This window comes from Chiloscyllium plagiosum, unplaced genomic scaffold (genome assembly GCF_037043375.1).
Source record: "Chiloscyllium plagiosum isolate Xiang-an unplaced genomic scaffold, Cpla_swu_hap1 HiC_scaffold_20, whole genome shotgun sequence".
Lineage (NCBI taxonomy): Eukaryota > Metazoa > Chordata > Chondrichthyes > Orectolobiformes > Hemiscylliidae > Chiloscyllium > Chiloscyllium plagiosum.
Window position 1 is genome coordinate 6,701,117 of NW_028270158.1, and position 7,049 is coordinate 6,708,165.

The 7,049-nt window shown below is 39.7% G+C and overlaps 1 pseudogene; it reads right to left on the bottom strand.

Moving 5' to 3' along the window:
* Positions 1 to 223: 223 nt before the first annotated feature.
* Positions 224 to 1,422, bottom strand: LOC122560461 (cytochrome c oxidase subunit 6B1 pseudogene; annotated as a pseudogene).
* Positions 1,423 to 7,049: the final 5,627 nt, after the last annotated feature.

Genomic DNA, 7,049 nt, shown 5'->3' on the forward strand with positions numbered 1-7,049 from the left:
GTGGCTCATTACCAAAAGCAGGGACCTTGATCCCTGGCCTAGTCCAGATGGCAGTCTTCAGGATTTCCAGCATTTACAAGCCAGCATTATTGTTGTATCCTTGCAGAAGAGTAGATTAAAATGAGAATGATTCCACATGGATGCAAGTTGAATTTAAAGATAGTAACCTTACTCCGTCTTATCCAAGGAGTGGCAGAAAAAATTATCTCAAGCAGGTCTCGAGCTATCGAACATCCAATAGGCCACTCTGTATCTTTCCAGGGTAGGTCCCAGCTCCAAACTGATTATCCCACTCATTCACCCAGGACATTGGGCACAGGGACTTGTAAACCCTCTGGTACTATTTGCATTGTGAGACATCTTTGCCATTTGCCAAGAGCACCTTCTAACAGCAATGATAATCCAGATATTTCTGGAAACAGTTGTAGGACTGGTTACAGCTAGGAAATTGAGTGGCAAAAGGAGCTGTCTTGTAGTTTTTGATGCACTCCTGGATAGTGGTTTTAGCTGGTGAGCATTTGCCCTATGCAAGAGATACGTGGAACTCCTTACAGGTCGCTCACCTCCTGGGGTTATCATCTGTTTATCCAGGTCTCTGTGTAGCCACAAATATCAGGTAGTGAAGCCACCATCCTCCGTGGAGCAAGGTGTGAAATGAGGAGCTGCTGAACTATGAGCTTGCAATGGGTGAATCACAGGTGCCTGTGACCTTGCTCCATCTTTCTAGATGCGCAGATATTGCTATTGCATCACAGGTCAGTGGGGTTCAGCTGTAAATGTGCATGAAATAGTCAAGAGTGCTTGACTATTTGACTATTGCACTTCAGCTAAGGGTGACAGGAATGTTAATCTTATGAGTTTGTTTCTGGGTACATTTCAACTGGTGTTGCCCTTTGAAAGACCCCACATAGCTATAAACTGTGCACGTGATTTCCAGGATGATGGAAGACAACAGCAACTGCCCCTCAGACCATCAGTTTCACTTCTATGTAGACAAATCCCCAAACATAAATGTTCCTTCCTGGTAGTCCTCCCATAGGTGTTGCATCTCATCAAATCCACAACCCCAACATGTTTATCTAAGTCTGTATCTGCTCATATTTCCCCTCATAGTCCCATGCATATGAGTTGAACATGCCAGATCTTGTACTTCACTGTTTCCCTTAGAAGCCAGAGTGCTGCTTACTGTTGATAGTTTAGTGGATGGATACCCCACCCCCAGAATGATTGTGGCCAACCCTCTTGAACAAATTAGCTGAATGATGAGTGACCAAAATCATAATTGATATCTATACTGCTGCTTGATTGTGTTGTTGTGATGCTCTGAATGGGCTGCACTGGATCCACAGGGCTAACTATGACACCATCTCCAGACTGTGCAGCTGGGGACCCCTGACTGATGAGTGCCTCCCTCGACAGCATTTAGCTGATAGTGGGGCTGAGTAGCTAAAAGGTGGTGGGAGGAAAGGGGGTATGGAGGCCAGAGACTTATTAGCCATAAGTGAGAACACACACAATGAGGATAGCCCTTGGCTCTACTGATCTTTCCCCTCTCCCCCTTGACCCCCTGAATTTTTAATTTTTTTTATAATCTTACCTGACCCCCAGTTCCTGAAGTCTTTCTCCTGCCTTGATCAGCAGTGACCACCTTCTTTTGATTGGACCTACTGTGAAATCACTGAGACAACTCCATTGGTAACAAATGATAGCTAAGGACCCGCTTTTCTTTGTATTTTTGGTGCGATATTGGATTTATTGGCAACATCAGCTTTTGTTAGATGTTCTTAACTGCCTCGAATAGAATTGCACATTAGGTCATTTCAGAGTCAATATCGTTGCTCTGGGTATGGAGTCACATGTAAACCAGGTAAGGATGGAAAATGTTTCCTTCCTAAAGAAGGGAAAGAACATTAGTGAACTGTGCATTTTTTTTTAATAACAATATGACTGAGCAGGTCCAGAAAAGAAATAACTTTAAAGGTGAAGGTTGGTAAAGCATTTACAAGTTTACATTGCTGATCAAACAATGGAATTGTAAGTAATTCTAGGTTTGTAAATGGTAAGGTATAATGTTCATGAAGAGACAGATCTCTTCATGCTGTCGTTATGCTTCCCAAGAGTAATATCTGAATCATATAATAAGAATTCAATTCCTCAAATATTTCTGCCTCAATGTTCCAAACCTGTCAGCAATACTTGTTAAACTAAGATTTGCTCCAGAATGATGACTTTCCAAAGACAACTTGCTATGTAGGTTTTGAATTATCACTAGCAAATCAGAATGTTTGTCTTTGTTTAACCGGAAAGAACTCATGGGTCACAATTGATGAGATTAGCTTCCTTTATAGGTTTTTTTAAAAAAAAAATTATTGAAGTTAAACTCCACCACTTGCCATGGTGGGATCTGCGCCACTGTGAGTGTAACGTTAGTCTGGTCTTCTGGGTTACTAGTTCAGTGACATTACCACTATGCCACTGCTTTTCTCCTTTTCATTCTGACATTGAGTTCCAAATTCCAAAGTCAGCCCAAAATATTCTTATAATTATTAATGAATTTAAGTGTTCTGGAGAGTAGATAGGAAATTGGAGTTGAGACTGGCATGAAGTCAGCAGTGGCTGTGTCAAATGGCAGAGCAGGCTCAAGGGATTGATATGCCTACTCCTTTTCCTAGTTCTTATGTTCTTAATAAAGCTACAAATTCTGAACTACTTACAAATTGATCAATACGCATTGAGTTCAGAACCAACGTATTGAGTGCCAGTTAACAGTGTATGTACTGATTTGTTCCTTAAAGTTCATCTTGGAAATATTTTTTGAAAGGTTTATGAATAATGCTTTCTCTTTAAAGAAAATGTCCTTTTCAAAATTTATTTCTCAAAGTTTTGACATCATGTGTATTTTTCCAACAGCACTCAATTTGTGTACTACCAAGTGACAGTTTGAATTAAATGACTATTTGAAATCTGAAATGTTAAACTCATTGGTAATCAAATTGGCTTGAAATGGTGGCTGAGTCTGTTAACACGAGGGAGTAGAATTTACTTAGACTCATTAACCCAGAGAGTCGTGTCAATTATGGATGTGTGCTGTACATTAATTCAGTCTGGTCAACTGTTAATTATATTTGTTATTTTAATAATTGCAGCATCTCCTGCCAATTCAAAAAAATCAACATTGTGAGTGACATTATTGCTGTGGAATATTGATGACATTTTGAAAATGTTCCACTGGAGTGAAGGAAAGGCTGTAACTGCTCCATATCAGCATTGTTGTTATTTGGTTGTTTTACACTGTGAGGTGACTTCTGTTTTGTATTATAAATTACAGCTATTTAATGATTTGTGAAATAAGTACCTTTTGTTTTAGGTTTTACTAGTCTTATTGGCACCATATGATTGCCTCTGTGTAACAGGTATTTATGTGGTCATCCTGAAGCAAGTGCAATCATTGAATCTCACAGCATAGAAGGTGGAAATGGCTTATTGAACCTGGGTCGGTTCTTTGAAAGAGCTGTCCAATTAATTCAATTCCCTTTCTCTGGCTCCACAGACGTGCAAATATTTCCTTTCTAAGTATATATCCATAGTTCCAAGGAAAAGTACTATCAATTTGCTTTGTAACAGCTCTCGATGAAGATAAAATGGCCAATATAGTTACCACTGAAACTTTAATCTCTTTGCTACTTTACTATGAAGTGAAAATTTCTATTTAATAAGGATACACATTTGTTTAATCATTAAAAATAATTAAACCCATGTACTCTTTCTGGTCAAATAAAGACAAGCATCATGATTTGCAAATGATAATCTAATTCCTACATAGAAATAGTCATTGGAAAGTCATCATTCTGGGAGTAAATCCTAATCTAACAACTAATACAGACAGGTTGGATTTGTTACAAGGTTTGTAAATAATTCGAAAAATGCAAGTAGAAAGGCATAATGATTTTGAAGAGACTGAACTCTACATGCTGCTAATTTCAGTCAAGATTGGAGAAGTGCAGCATTCGAGGAGCAGGAAAATTGACGTTTCGGACAAAAGTCCTTCATCAGGAATGATTTTTTCATGAAAGGCTTTTGCCCAAAGCATCGATTTTTCTGCTGCTCGGATGCTGTCTGACCTGCTGTGCTTTTCCAGCACTATTCTAATCTTGACTCTAACCTCCAGCATCTGCAGTACCCACTTTCACCTGTGCTATTAATTTGCCTCCCAGATGTGGGCGTGGGGTGATTTGGCCCATCTACCTATAATCTATGGCTCCTGATATTCACCAATCAACAATGGATTCATAATCATCTTAGACTTTTTTTTAAAATTCCAGATTTTGTTATTGAATTCAAATTCCTCCATCTGCTATGACGGGATTCAAAACTGGGTCCAAGAACATTACCCAGGTCACTGGATTAACAGTCTAGCGATAATATCACTAGGCCATCGCCACCTCCTTGTGCTCTCTTTCCACATATTTCCGAAAAATGTTATGCATAGAACTGGACATAATACTCTAGCTGAGGTCAAATCAGTGTCATAGGTTCGACCAAAACTAAATTCATATTTGAAGGGCTAGATATCATGACATGTAAACAGATTGTTTCTGCCCTTCAAGAGTTTTTACATCTTGTCCATAAGTTTGTGACTGTTATGCTGCAAGTTAAGGCTTTTGGAACATCAAAAATGGGATCTGTTCAAGCTCAGCTTGAATTTCAAATGATCCTGGTGTGTTTGAATTACCTGTCTGATTCCTGCCCCTCCCCTTCCTTCTGTTGCCAAAGTCTGATGATGGGGACTTTTGCACCTGGGTAACTCCTTCTATTCTCCAGAGTCATGTAGTGAATGGCAGGGTCATGTAGACTTCACAAAAAAAAACCCTTTGATTTGAGGATGAGCATCATGGAAATTCAATTTGTTGTCAACCTACAAAAAGAAAAATGAATGTCAGTGGCCATTGATGACAGGTAGATGTCCAAAGCACCCCTTTCCCCCTCATTACTGATGGGAGGCAAATTAACAGCATGTAGAGTTTAGTCTCTTCAAGAACATTATGCCTTTCTATTTGCATATTTAGAATTACTTACAGTTACATTGTTGGATGCATACTCCAGAATGAATCTGGGTCAATGTCCTGTAATCAGTGCACTATTAGAATTAATCTTGCATTGAATTATGCATATTAAAACTAATTTACATTATCAGATTGCATTAATTAGAAAATAGACTTTAATGCAGAAAGTGCAAGCAAATTTTCATGAAACTCAAAGGGAATTAAGGATAATACATGAATAAAGCCTGCTAATTAGATACCTTTCATGTCCCTGAATTTGAGTTTACTTTAACTCAACTTTTGCAAGCTGTGCTGAGTTTTGCAGCAGAATAATTCTGAAGTTAAAACTTTGCCGAGAGGTACTTGGGGTTCTGTACTACCAACTTGATTAAAATATTCAATTTAAGATTCAATCTTAGGATCAAATTTTCTAAATTATCCTGTGTTTTTCTTTCCTTGAATATTAAACAGTCGTGAATATTCTGAATACCCTGCAATTAATGTAGCTTTTATGTGTCAGTATTGTGAAGGCATGATATCATCATGCAAACTCTATATGTCACTTTAAGTCTTAATGAACTCAAAGCAGATTTGCAAGTGTCCTTCTGGCTGAATTTTGGATTAATTTGTTCTGACTTCAGTAATGACCCTTTAAACACCTCACACCCAAATGTTGCCATCATTTCCACATGTAGCACTAATTGTGTGGCTGTTAGCAATTTTGGGAAGGTCATTGAAGAGTCTATTGTAAGCACAAATTTAATGAGGACGGTGTTTTTGTTAGACTGCCTTCAGAAATCATTATTTTTGTGAGGAACTAGCACTGTTTTATGCTGTGAAAGCATTTTTTTGGATTATTGTATCCCTTTGGCTAATATTTCTATATTGATTAGGAGGTTACGCTTTTTGTCTTTTGGTAGTTGCAGAAGCATACCAGCACAGTAACTTTACATTTATTACCTGACAGCAGTCTTTAAAACCTGTGAATTTTCATCTCTATGGCTCTGCTCGAAAGAGATGTTGAATCATAGTCACCTAGACCTACTGAGAACCATCTCACAGAAACTGAGATCTGTATTAAGAGTCACAGTTTAGATCCCCATCACACTTCGTGCCAAAATTCAAAATGAATAAATGAATTTGACAATCTGGTACCATCACATTCAGTGGTTAGCACTGCAGTCTCACAGCACCAAGGTCCCAGGTTCGATTCCAGCCTTGGGCGACTGTCTGTGTGGAGGTTGCACGTTCTCCTTGTGTCTGCGTGGGTTTCCTCCGGGTGCTCCAGTTTCCTCCCACAGTCCAAAGATGTGCAGGTTAGGTGAATTGGCCATGCTAAATTGTCCGTGGTGTTAGGTGCATTAGTCAGAGGGAAATGGGTCTGGGTGGATTACTCTTCGGAGGGTCGGTGTGGACTGGTTGGGCCGAAGGGCCTGTAGGGAGTCTTAAAAAAAGTCTTAAAAAAAAGTATTTGACCCTTCTGATCCCCTACTGTTAGACTTGCAGACCTGTCAGTACATCTGAAGAAGATTTTGGGGACTGTTTAGAGAGAACAACTAAAGTGGCTGCCTAGAATTTCAGGGCAACATCTTTTGGATTCTGCAAGATCTACCTGGGGCAGCACTAACCCACTTCCTACTTTCAGGATACAGGCAAAGAACTGCAATTCAGACTGGCAGAAGATGAAATGTGGGGTGGCACGGTGGCTCAGTGGTTAGCACTGCTGCCTCACAGAGCCAAGGACCTGGGTTCAGTTCCAGCCTCAGGCAACTTTCTGTGGAGTTTGCATGTTCTCCCCATGTCTGCGTGGGTTTCCTCCCACAATCCAACGATTGCACCCAGTCTGTTGGGCTGAAGGGCCTGTTTCCACACTGCAGGGATTCTATAAAAATTCTATCCTGATGCCATCAGGTCTTCCACCCTTCCAATTAATGGAAAGCTACTCAGGTGCAGTACTGTCATAGTGATAGTGTCCATTTTTATTATGCCCTTCCTGCCTTCGGCTGA